This window comes from Apodemus sylvaticus, chromosome 22, assembly GCF_947179515.1.
Source record: "Apodemus sylvaticus chromosome 22, mApoSyl1.1, whole genome shotgun sequence".
NCBI classification, from domain to species: domain Eukaryota; kingdom Metazoa; phylum Chordata; class Mammalia; order Rodentia; family Muridae; genus Apodemus; species Apodemus sylvaticus.
In genome coordinates this window covers 5,826,990-5,841,224 of record NC_067493.1, presented here as the reverse complement: position 1 = coordinate 5,841,224, position 14,235 = coordinate 5,826,990, and the positions used below count along the sequence as shown (strand labels likewise).

At 41.0% G+C, this 14,235-nt stretch overlaps 1 pseudogene; it reads right to left on the bottom strand.

Moving 5' to 3' along the window:
• Positions 1-14,235, bottom strand: part of LOC127673232 (zinc finger protein 14-like) — a 44,411-nt pseudogene that overhangs the window by 13,682 nt on the left and 16,494 nt on the right.

Below are 14,235 nucleotides of genomic sequence, written 5' to 3'. Positions count from 1 at the left end.
TACTGTGGAAGCAGAGACAGGCATATCCCTGGGCTCATAGCCAGTGAAGCCAGCTCTGCTGGTGAACTTGAGGACAGTCAGAGACCTTGTCTCAGAAGACAAGACAGGCGATTTGGTTATATGCAATCATAATCATATACCCAGGGGCATAAGACAGCAATATCACAAGTTCAGTTCTACAGGGCAACAGAGACCAGTCTAGCTAATGTCTGAGAGAGTGCAGAGGACAACCCAGGCAATGTAGCAAGACCTTGTCTCCAGATGGAAAATAAATCAGGGCCATGGGTATAGTTCAGTCCTCAGGGGTTCCCAGCATGCCTGCTGGGTCCCCCAAAACACTCTCCAGATGTACTGCAAAATACATAAATTAATTAATTAATTAAAATCAAAAGGCAAATATGAACAGCAGCCAACATACATGGCAGAAACTGGTGCAGGGACAGGTACGAAAATCAGGGACACTTGAGTCTTCCAGTAGATAGGACAGGGACCTAGGATGTAATCTCCCTCGTAGCCACAAAAGAAACCAGTCCTGCCGACACTTGGCCTGAGACCAGCAGTCTCCAGAACTGGAAGAGAATACATTGCTGTCCTACAAGACCCCAGGAAATATCTGTTCACAATGAAAGGCAGGTCTTCAGCAAATCAGTTTCCTGGTCTCTCCGGATGTGCCCTTGAATTGTTCAGAGTTGAAGCCATGAACCATTTCTGTGTGGACTGTTTCCTTAGCACTGTTCTTGAGGAAGGCTGTGGTGGTAGCCTCTTCCTATATTCCCACTGCCTTCTTCATGTCAGGCAACGGAGACTTTGCACATGTTATCTCATTTTAGTTTCCTGAAAGAAGAGTAACTTACTGCCTCCCCAGCTTATAGGTAAGGTGGCAGTTATACCATGTGCATGAACCATGTATCAGAGCTGATACATCTGAGCCTAAGAAGACTTATAAGTGAGTTATTTCCCAGAGCAAAGGCTCTGAGGAGAGAAGCGGATGGGCGGGGAACTTGGTCACTGAAAGACCCATACACCTTTTAAAAAGCTATTTACTTATTTTTAACACTGCTTCATACTGATCTGTGGCTGAGTGCGGACCAGCGGTCCACTGTCTATAAGCAGTGTTTCAAACTACAGAGGACTGAAGGACTGTCCCTGCCACATGTTGCTTCATTGCCGAGCTGGAGAATGAAGTGGAGAGCTGGGTCATATCTTCTGACACCTGAATTCCCTCCTACTCTGCCACACTCTGGGCTCCCTAGGTAATATACATCCAATTATACTGACTATTAATGACTGAATGTGTGGCCCAGGCCAAAACCACATTTTCTCTATTGAATCTAAATTACTGCTCTATCAACCCTTAGGCAGATTTTTATAGATCCCATCTTATTGTCACACTCAGAGAGCATTGGTGCACACTGCTAATGAGCGTAAGGTTATCTAGAGGAGCTGGTTCCATCCCATCTCCTAATGGAGCCAGGAGGATCCCTTTACCTTCTGATTGAGCCCACAAAGGAGCCTTAGGACTTAAGGGTGTGTGTTAAATTCACCTATAGAACTTATTAAATCCAGGCCCCTGGGAACCAGAGACACCAGAGGTGAGACCCAAGAAGTCACATTTTTGATAAGTTCTCAGTGATGTAGCTACTTCCACACTCAACTACTTAGAGACATCTCTCCCCCACCTCCAACTCTCCAATCCAGAAACTCTTCCCACATCCAGACCCAATGCCCCCCTGGAGGTACTGCTGCCAGTGTTGAATCGAACATCTAGGCAAGATGGAGGCCAAGGAGAGGTAAGAAGACCCCCATGGGATCCCAGATGACCGAACATCTGGTGCACAAATTGTCTACCATTCTGAAAAGGGCCCCCTCTCACATGGAAAGTGGGCTTTGGAATGACATTTGCAGAATGGAGCCAGTGCCACACAGACCCCACTTCCTTCAGTTGGCCTCCCATCTCTGCTCCAGCCATCCTGGTTTTTGGTTTCTATCTTTAAAGCTCCCACTGGCTGCAGAGACAACTAGTATCTATAGGGCATCTCAAGAATAAACCAGGCTGGAAGGATAGTTTGTTGGATGAAGTGTGGGCTGTTCTAAGATGAGGCTGAAGTGGAATGGAAAAGTATTCTTTATGGTAAAAAAGAAGGAAATGAACTCAAGGGACAGAACATACATTTCCAAAGCCATAAAGCAAGGCAGGGCAGGCTCACAGTGGCGTGGACTTTCTGGTCCTTCCCATTGTGTGCCATCTTCTAAGATCACATTTGAGGAGGACAGATTGAAGTATTTCACTAGAGGAGAAATATTTGAACTGCCAACCTGAATGGAAATTAACAAAGAATAGCTGTTTTACACACACACACACACACACACACACACACACACACACACACACACATTGTTATACATGCATGCACATACACATTCACCCATATATGCAAACACACATATACACCCATTCTCAATGGATCACAAAAGCCAATGCTACATACAGGGATGTATAAAACACATTGTTTTTACAGCAACACTAGTCATTTCCAACCACACAGGATAAACAACTCAAGTGTCTGCCAAGAGGAGGCTATTGAAATTCTCAGCTAAAAAGTGAAGGGACCAGGAGGCCCAGCACTGATACCTGCATTTTCTCTCCCAAGTCAACATCTCCTAGTCAGCTCACCAGGACCTTACAGCTCCAGAACAGCTGAGTAATTTCTCATGCATGGTTATCGCTAATAACTTGGAGCCCCGTTGTCAGAGCCTACCCAATAGGGTAGACATGGATGTGAGGATAGGGGTCTGTCTGCTTTTGCTGAGTTTAAAAGGTATTATTGGATGGAATTCGTGAGCTGGTTGATGTTCAAATGACACCTGACATACTCAGGATCCAAACGGTGCAGGAGCTAGCAGACGGCAAGTGTGGGGACACATGGGATTTCAGGAGCCTTCACTACCATGACAAAGCTCCCACTGAGCAGGGGAGAGAAAAAAAAGCCTGAAGAGAGAATGGAGAGAAATGCAGGGGTTTCACTTTCCTGATCAGGGCAAGTAGGGGATGGAGAAAGAAGAGAGGAGAGCCAGCCAGGCTGGGCCTATGATCATTGTCATCACGGTCCAGGGACACTGTGACGCTGGCTGGTTCCATCTGAGCAGAGGACCTGAGTCCTCTGTGTAGAGAATGGAGGATGACTTCATGGAGTAGGTTCCTTCATTCAAATTCCATGTGGTTCCTGAGGGATCAGACTCATGCTGCCAGGAAGGCATAGCAAGCATGTTGACCTACTGAGACAACTCTGCAGCACCCGCTGGTCTGTAATGTTTAAAGAGCACCCAAGTGCTCCCATGTGCAATCAGAACTGAAACCCACTATGTTAGATATTTGCCCAAAGTGGAATTATCTGTAGATCAGGCCCACCTTGAGCCAGAGATTCACCTGCTTCTGCCCCCCTCACCTCATCCCCGAGTGCTGAGATTAAAGGCATGAACCACCACTGCCTGCAAGTGGGGCATTCTCAATCATAGCAGAAGAGCCGGCTCAGTTAGTCTGGAGTGGATCAGAGAATAAAATCTGTGTTTCTCTCCATTTCCTAGAATTGTTTGTTGGGTTGATTGGTTGATTGGTTGGTTGGTTGGTTGATTGGTTGGTTGGTTGGTTGGTTTGTTGGTTGGTTTTTTGATAAGTTTGTTGGGTTGGTTCTTTGACACATGGGTTTTCATGAAGTTTAGGTTAGTTTTGAGCTCCATATACAGCTGGGGAGAGCCTTGAACTCCTGATTCATTCCTTCCAGAATGTTTACATCTAGGATTAAAAGTCTGCAACTACCACACAGAGCTTGAAGAATCTGATGCTCTAACAGGTCTCCAGGCCTTTCTATGGGCATCACCAGCCATGCGCCAAACCACACAGGCCAACCATGGAAGATGGAATTTGAGCTTCTCTGCCTCTAAATGTGCCACAATAGCTATAAATACCTCTCCTGAGAAATTATCAGACAAAATGGAGAGCCTGGCATAAGGCTGGACTCAGCTGTTCCAGCTTGTACTCTGGGTACCAGAAGCATCAGCATTCCATGGGAGCACATCAGAGACAGAGATGCTAAGCCCTTCGCAGAGTCAGGACCAGAATCTGCATCTGCACAGACTGCAGGGAGGTCCTGTGAATATGACTATCAAGTGGTACTGTTCTAAGACCACTGAACTGTGACACCTGCCACACCCACCAAGGCCACACTTCTCATCTGGGTCTCCGCAACCCATGCCAAATAATGGTGGGGTGAAGCAAGGTGTTCAGAGGAAGGGACTAGATTGTGATGACAATAATGACAAAGGCAAAAAAAGTCAATCAGAGAGACAGAGGAATAAGATATAGGGCCAACCATGTGTCAAAGAGGACAAGTCTGCAAAATGAGACTGGAGAAGGATAGAGAATGTTCAGGATTTGTCCTACAACTTCACTCAGAGATAGGATGAGCAGATGTTCCTCGGGTCTTCTGTGAATGGATTTCAATGATCAGCCCCTCTGAAAGCCCTCCTTCTGGTCTACCCTCTGTACATCATGGATGTGGGAGACAGAACAGATGGGTCAGGGAGTTGAGGCTCTATGTGCTCAGCTGTAGGATTCTCTCTGTTACCGTATGCCCCCGCCCCAACCTAAATGCTGGAGAAGATGCTGGTAACACCTTACCTCATAAATATTTTGCAAAGGCTGAATAAGACATAACCTTGAACATCGTAGGTCAGGTGTCTGGCTCATAGTAAACAGTCAATTTCTTGGGAGAATCTCCATCCCTTAGCTTTGGTTCAGTGAAGCAATCTCTCTAATTGCTGCTGTGGAAAAGAGCATCCTGTAATTCCATGATTGGGAGCAGAGAAATGCTGTGGGAAATCAGACACAAAATGGAGACACACAGGAGAGAAAGCCCAGCAATGACTTTGGTTGCAGGATGCTCACAGACAGACTTCCAAAATGCACACACATTGATGTTTCCCACACCTGGTGGCAATATCCCAGAGGTGCCCAGCTGACCTCAGAACCTTGTGTTTATGCCTTTAACCCAAAAGCATATCACCATGCCAATCCCCACCCTCTGAACTGCCTGCCCCAAGACCTACATTTGTATACCACAGACCCTGAACCGCTCCCCCCTCCCAGGACAGGAATAGTCTTGTTTCATTTCCTACCCATAAATAATACCCTACAATGAGTGCTCACTTCAGTTACATTATCTTGATTTGTAGTTGCTTCATGAGCAAAGGATAGGCTTAGGGAGGAGAGAAGCAAGGGCCACGAACCCTGCAAAAGTCTCTAGTGCCCCGGGATCGGAGAGTTACAATGGAAAGTCTAGGGTGTGTGTGTGTGTATGTGTGTGTGTGTGTGTTTGGATGGTTTCCAGTGCTGGGTCTGGAACCCAGAGCCTTATGCATGCTAGACCAACATTCTACTACTGAGCTGTATATATACCCTTACTCTTTTGAGGCAGGGTCTTATAGTTCTCCTATCCCAACTTCCCAAGTGCTAGAATGGAAGGTCTTTGGTATCATGACCCTGTAAGGTCTGTTTTTAAAATGCTTCCTCCATGTTTGAGGAGAGCAGCACTTGTGATCACTGGAACTCCCTTTGTGGGACTACTTTAAACATCCATCCATCACCTCCAGAGCGAGCTAACATTTCTGTGTGTGTGCATGCACCTTGGGGATAGCAGGCATTCACATTCAACTGCTCAACTCAGAGTTTCCCTCAAAGCCTAGAAAATAGGAGCTACTGCCATGCCCATTTACAAGTGGGTCTTACAAAGGTTCCCTGGCTTACTCAAGATGATTCCCATTATCCCTCTGATCAGGAAGAGGAAACCAGTCGGAGGGGCTAGTCCCCATGACAATGCTCAGTCAATCTCTTCTGCTGGAAGGTAGGAACCCCATGTTCACCTACTCCATTTTCCACTGTGGTTGACAAGCACTACACTCTCTCTAAGCTCAGTTCCCCCACCTAGAATATCAGTGCAGATTCTCAGCTCCTTTGTGATATGGTAAGGGCTATGTAGCCTCTCAGAAGCAGCTTTGAGCTTGGAATTGGAAGGAGGGTTGTATTATTGTTCTGATAATGTCTTCATTCTGAGATATCAAGAGATCTCTTCTCTTTCTCTTCCACCCCTCAAGATCCATAAAAAGGCACCAGCCATCAACTATACTGGGAATATTATCCTCTGGGCTTCTCTACGACCTAGGAGGGAGGCATTCCTATAAAGTTCACTATACAATCCCTCTGAAGCTTTCTAACATTTAATTGGGGCCGTGTTTCAGTTTCCGAAGTTTAGAACATTTTCCTCATAGGAGGAAACATGGTACGCATACAGGCAAACATAATGCTGGAGAAGGATATGAGAGTTCTGCATCTTGATCAAAAGAAAGTTAGGAAGAGACATCTTCCAGAGTGCTAAAAGAAGGGTTTCTTCAGCACTGGGAGGAACTCCAAAGCCCACCCCAACACTGTTAAACTTTCTGCAAAAAACCCACATCTGCTATTAGTGCCACTCCCTCTCCCACATAAATCATAACTACCACATTCCACTGCCTGGCCCCATATGATTGTTCAAACACAAGAGTGTAAGGCAACTATACTTAAATAAAGCATATGGCAAAACACATGATCTCCAATGTTAAAAGGCACCATCAACTATCAAAGTCTCAAAAATGTTAAAAGTCCAAACATCAAAGACTCTTCTGTGATTAATCCTATCATGCAAGAGGAATCCGCTATATTTTTGGAAACAATAAAGCACATCATATACCTTGAAATTCACAGGATATACTTTATTATTCGTAAAGGTAATCATGAGGAAATACTGGACAGAAGGAAGACCAAAGCCAGCAAAACAATCTCCAAACTCTGCATCTCCATGTCTGATGTCAAAGTGTTCTTCAGGTCTCCAACTCCTTTCTGCTTTGTTCACTGAAGCGCAATTCGTTCTCTTTGACTGGTTTTATTCAATTCCTGAGCAGGTATCACATAGTTCTAACATCTCAAAAACTTGGGGTCTCTAAGATAACTTCAATTTCACAGGTCCTTGTTTCAATGTCCTGGATCCACACATGATCTTCTCTGCTCCTCCACTGGGTCACTTTTCCAGCTCTGGCCTCTGTATCACTTTAAGCTCTGGTTGACTCCATTCTCCTGTTTCTGTTGTTCTTGCTGTTCATCCCATGGTACTTCCATCTTCAAGATGCTGGGTTCTTCTGCTAGAACAAGTCTTGACCCCATAGCATCCCTTATGCTTGCTCAATGGTGCCAAGCCTCAGCTGTTCTGCATGACAAGTTCATGAACTCGAAGGCAGTACCAGCTCGGTTATTCTTACACATGACCAAGACCAGCTGAACCATTAGGTACAATCTTGGTGAGCTCTAGAAAGCACCTTTTTGGTCACTCAGAAAATACCAGTCAGTTTTCCCCAAAGTGATGCTGATTTCTTCTTCATCACCTCTAATTAGTAGCTAGCCAGCATCAATTGTCTCAGTATTATTACCATTTAAGACGGAGCTGCTGAGTTATGCTGCTTACTGGGGCTGGAACATGGCTCCTTCTATTCCATTATCAGCAGCTTCCAATATTTCAAATACATCACTGCCTAATCTTGGCTTTCCTGGAACTTGCTTAGAGATCTATCTTGATCTCAAAGATCTGCATGACTCTTGTGTCATGAATGGTGGGTTAAAAAGCATGTAACACCATGCCTGGAACTAAGATTTTCTGTTTGTATTTTAAAATCAGAACCCAGAATCCAAATCTATCCCTTGGCAATTTGACACATACTTATATGTTCATATGTCTACATCAAAACAATAACCTGGTAATAATAATTCCTAACATGATACAGTTCTCTTTCATACAACTGCAAATCCACATGTTTAGCTGAATGTAATCTTGTCCTAATGTAACCATTCCTTTAATGCTATTGAATATCCTTGATCAGAAGATTAAAATTCACTCAACTTCCTGATAAAGCCTTGTATTTTGAACCTTTCTTTTTTTATTTTTCCTTTCTTAGTTTCTATGTTTGTTAAAAATTTTCATGCCTAATTCTATGCGGTGATTTTTGTGACTTACTTTGTCAATACAATTAATGTAAACATCTTTACCTTAACCTCAAGGAAACTCTTCAGACGAGGGTAGCAAACTTCTTTGCAAAAGCATAAAAAAAAATAATAATAATAAAAAAAAATTTCCAGAGTGAAAATAATCCCAAGCACCCATGTCTATCATATCCTACTTTATGATACCCTCCTAACTCCCACTTAATTCATAAACATATTCATTAATTTTCTCTCAAGCACACAGAATTTGGGGACTTTTCCCTGGTGAAAACACTTTACCACATTGATTACATTAATATGCTTTCTGTCCGGTGTGTGTTCTTTTATGATACTGGAGATGACTAGGTCTTGCAAAGGCTTTACCACATTGTTTACATTCATAAGGTTTCTCTCCAGTATGTGTTCTTTTATGATATTGGAGATTACTGTGACATGCAAAGGCTTTGCCACATTGTTTACATTCATATGGTTTTTCTCCAGTATGTGTTCTTTTATGATATTGTAGATTACTGTGATGTGTAAAGGCTTTACAACATTGATTACACTCATAAGGTTTCTCTCCAGTATGTGTTCTTTTATGAATTTGGAGATGACCATGACCTGCAAAGGCTTTACCACATTGTTTACATTCATAAGGTTTCTCTCCAGTATGTGTTCTTTTATGATATTGGAGATTACTGTGATGTGTAAAGGCTTTACAACATTGATTACACTCATAAGGTTTCTCTCCAGTATGTGTTCTTTTATGAATTTGGAGATGACCATGACCTGCAAAGGCTTTACCACATTGTTTACATTCATAAGGTTTCTCTCCAGTATGGGTTCTTTTGTGATACTGGAGATTACTGCGTTGTGCAAAGGCTTTACCACATTGATTACATTCATAAGGTTTCTCTCCAGTATGTGTTCTTTTATGTCTTTGGAGATGAATGCGCTGTGCAAAGGCTTTACCACATTGATTACATTCATAAGGTATCTCTCCAGTATGTGTCATTTTATGTCTTTGGAGATAACTATGAAATGCAAAGGCTTTACCACATTGATTACATTCAAAAGGTTTCTCTCCAGTATGTGTTCTTTTATGATATTGGAAAGTATTGTGATGTGCAAAAGTTTTACCACATTTATTACATTTATAAGGTTTCTCCCCTGTATGTGATCTTTTATGTCTTTGTAGATAACTGTGAGCTGTAAAGGCTTTACCACATTGATTACATTCATAAAGTTTCTCTCCAGTATGTGTCATTTTATGCTTTTGGAAATCACTGGGTCTTACAAAGGCTTTACCACATTGATTACATTCATCAGGTTTCTCTCCAGTATGTGCTATTTTATGATATTGGAGATGACTTGATCTTGTAAAGGCTTTACCACATATATGACACTCATAGAGTTTCACTCCAGTATATCTTCTTACATGCCTGCAACAATAATTAGCACATGTGAAATCTTTACCACATTCATAACTCTGATCAATTATGTAATCAATATGAATTATGTTTACAATTTGTCTAATGGTAAAGAAGCAGCAGATCTTAAGGTTTTAGCAATTTATATGTTCATGGTGTTTTCCCTCATCATGATAAATTCAAGACCCCTTTGATAGTTATTACATGGCTCATACTTATAACACCCTCTTTTATATGATGCATTTTAGCTATCTGAAGAAAGTAATAAAAACTCTGATCTTTATAACACTGATTGTATTCATATTTTTCCTCTACTGTGAATTGCAACACTTTTGACTGGGAACCAGGACACAAAGAAAAATTTCCAAATTCCTATTGCCCATAAAGATTTTCTACATTTTCAGTTTAGGGATATTCCATGTAAAACTAAAAAAAACAAGTAATTGCAAATGTCTTTCATATTTCTAATTACTTTCAAAGACAGAATACTACATATCTTATTTCAGAACAAAATTTTATGTTTCCTCTTTCAATATGCCTATGCTCACATGATTATTATTCATTATGACACAAGATATACCTAATAAAAAGAATAATAAGTGAAAGGTTTACACATTACATTCACACTGTTTGAATTTTTATTTCTTATAACATGTGCAATATGAACTAATGTTTCTCCACAACAACATTGTTGATTCTCATAAAATGCCCTCTCACCAAACTTTACCATATTACTACAAGAATATGAGTATCACCAAATTTTCTGTGGACAATTTTCTTTTTAAAATGTTTTGGATATAAATTTATCACTATTCAATGTGCAGTTTCTAAATACTATGAGACACTACAGATTGGCAGGGCCACAGCATAGCTCTAAAGAAGCTACTTATCAAATGGATACACAAATCAGGTATCTGACCTTGAGGTACATGGTTTTGTAAGAATATTATAATCATAGCTACAGTTAAAGGACTGTTATTTTACACTCTTGTTTTTGCTGGAGATTCCTTAAGATATTAAAAGTTCCTCAGAGACAAATTTGTATCAGTTTGCACATGAAAATTACCTTTCATGTCTTCTAATACTTTGAAAATGTTCTTCAAGATGATGGTCTTCCCAATTATAGCCTAAAATACAGTACCAGAAATGAATGATATATTATGGGAAATTAGGAAAAAATCAAGGTACAGTGAATTTTCACTGCACCATGAAAGTTACAGTGAAAATTTAGTGAAACTGAATTATTCAGCTCAATCTTCACTATTCACAATTAAAATGATAGATCATCAATAACCAATAAACATTTGTTTCCTTTAGAAAAAATAACAGTCTTACCTATAGCATTGAGGTTCAGGTAGGTTTCCAACATCACATCTTTGTAGAGATTCTTCTGGGAAGGATCCAGCAAATTCCACTCTTCCTCAGTGAAGTTCACATGCACATCATCCAAAGTCACTACATCCTAAATATCCCATACAAGTACAGCATCAATGTAAAGAAAACACATGTTTTCTCGAAAACATATTCATATAATTTTGGCACTCCACTTATATTTTGACTCAGAATTTACAATCACTGTGTCATTTTAGAAGGAGCTTGAATTATAAAATTCATGTGTGTTGCTTTTAAACAATTTGAATAACATACAGCCCTGACAGGGAAATTCCAATTGAGAGGGAAATGCACAGGAAACATCCACAATACTGATCAGATATCTGAAAAATTGTATGAACAATTACTAACTACAAGTCTGATGGGTAAACTGGTTGTATTTGCACATGTCCTTAGTCATAGAGGTACAGGCAGGTGTATGTCACACAGCTGGATGCTGGCATGGCCTATGTAATATGTTCTATGAGACCAAAAGTTATATATTAAGTCCCTCAATCCCTACAAAAATCAACCAAGGAAACAAAAATGATAGAGAACTCACAGTTCTTTACTAAAAGTCCCTACCAAGAACTATACATTCACTTCAGATCTGTACTCATATTGTACAAGCATGAAGTGCAACAGATTAAACTATAACATTAATAAAATTTTACTAGAAGGGAATACATGCTTAAACAGTTACAAATGAACAGATGAAAATATAGTAATATAAATTTTGAGCATATATAAGCAGTGTAAGGCAGGATAAAGAGCAGTGGAAAGCTCTAGCTGGTCTTCCACATTGTGTTTGAATTATTAGAGTGTTTATGTCTATATAAACATTTACACATGTATATTTCATTTTCAAGGCACACAAGTATCTTTCTTACATTGAGTGAAGACAATGTCCAATATGAATATCAAATCCAGATCTAGGAAAACAAAAATCTTTTATGTCTTTGGAGAACACTGTGCTGTGCAAAGACTTTACCACATTGATTACATTCATAAGGTTTCTCTCCAGTATGTGTCATTTTATGTCTTTGGAGACAAATGGTTGTTGCAAAGGCTTTACCACATTGATTACATTCATAAGGTTTCTCTCCAGTATGTGTTCTTTTATGAATTTGGAGATAACTGTGCCTTGCAAAGGCTTTACCACATTGATCGCATTCATAAGGTTTCTCTCCTGTATGTGTCATTTTATGTGTTTGGAGATGACTGGGTCTTGCAAAGGCTTTACCACATTGATTACATTCATGAGGTTTCTCTCCATGAATGTTTTACACAGTCTCAATAATTTCTCTCTCTCTCTCTCTCTCTCTCTCTCTATATATATATATATATATATATATATATATATATATATATATATATATATATATATATATATATACATATATATACAAATATAGACATATCACTAATAATTAATGAGATAAGATTAGGAGTGCAAGGCATGGTATAAAGGGTGTTTTGGAGACAGGAAATATAAACAAAAAGCAACACAATGACAATGTCAAAAATACACTACAAAATAATATTTAAAAAACAAAGCCGCAAGCAGTGCTTTGAGAGAAAAATGACACTGACCTTCATCACGTGATTTATAGAAATAATGTTTATGTGCTTATACATACATGTTTGTGTGTGTAATAATAAAGTGAAATTGTCTGTAGTACAAACATAGTAATAACATTTATGATGAGATCTTTCATCTAGAGTGATTTACATGTTCATCAAATTCACTGATCCTATTGTCGTAAAGGTTATGTGTGTGACATTTCCATTAGTGACTTTACTTGCCTCAGTAAAACTTTCATTTCATCATGAAAATGTCTTTTACATAAATTGACATCGTCCTATATTCCCTCCGCCCATTTCCCAATCACTCCCCTCCCCCTTCCCTGTCCTGCTGCTCCCCGACATGGCTGCACCACGCCTTTCCAGGGGCTGGGCCGTCTCCTTCCTTCTTCGGAGTCATTGAGATGTGATTTGTGTGTTGTGTACTCAGACCTTCTGGGCTAATATCCACTTATCTGTGACCGCATTCCATGTGTGTTCTTTTGTGATTGTGTCACCTCACGTAGGACGATGGTCTCCATTTCCAGCCGTTTGCCTAAGTGTTGGGAACCAGCCTGGGCAGGAGTGAGATATCCCACCTTCTTTTTGTTGTGACCCTTGCTGTGTTACAGAGACACGGTTGTCACTCACGCTCTGCCGCCATTGCAGCGCGGGCCGCTCTGTCCCCACCCACAGCTGCACCTTCTTTATCCTTAAAGGAACAGTGGATGGAGCTGGAGGCCATCATCCTGAGTGAGGTAACCCAGTCTCAGAAGATCAACCACGGTGTGCACGCACTGATGTGAATACACAACACACAACTCACACATCAAAGGAGGCCCAAGAAGAAGGAAGGAGTGGCCCGTGGTCCTGAAAAAACTCAGTGCAGCAGTGTCGGGGACACCAGGACAGGGGAGTGGGAAGGGGTGGGTGGGGGAGCACGGGGAGGGAAGAGGGCTTATGGGGCTTTCCAAGATGGCGATCCAGGGAAGGGGAAATCATTTGAGATGTAAATAAAGAATATGTCAAAACGCCATCGATGGCTGCGGGGAGGGGGAGTCAGATTTTATGTATATATTATTATATATTATAAATATATGTTATATTATAATACTATTATTACATATTACACAAAGGATATTGATGGCTGTGGGGAGCAGTGGTCAGATTTATGTGTAGGGAGTGGGAAGGGGTGGATTGGGGAACAGGGGAGGAAAGAGGGTTTATGAGGCTTTCGGGGAGGAGGGATCCAAAAAGGGGAAGTCACTTGAAATGTAAATAAAGAACATATAGAATAAATAATAATAAAATGTTACTTTAAGTCAAAAAATATAAATATAGAGAAAGCCCCGATTTTCCTTCCTTCTACTCTCCATATGTGCTGTAGGTTGTAACATATGTAGGGTGAGATTTTTTGGGTTACTATCACTTATTAGTGAGTGACTGACATGTGTGTTCTTTTGTGTCTGGATTACCTCACTCAGGATGATACATGTGTTCTTGCTTCATCCACTTGCCTGCAAATTTCAAGAATTGATTGTTTCTAATTGCTGAGTAGGACGCCTTTGTGTGAATGTGACACATTTTCCGTATCCATTCCTCTGTTGAGGGACATCTGGGTTCTTTCCAGCCTCTGGATTGTATAATATTTAACTCTTGCACGACAAGTCACAGCTACTAGAGAAGGGAGCGCACAGTGTGACCACTGAGGTCCACACCACCTGGAGCGCCAGTGCCGCAGCGCCCCCTGTGGTGAAGAAGTGTAAGGGCTGCAGCTCTGTAGGAGAACTGAGGATCTGAAAATGGAGA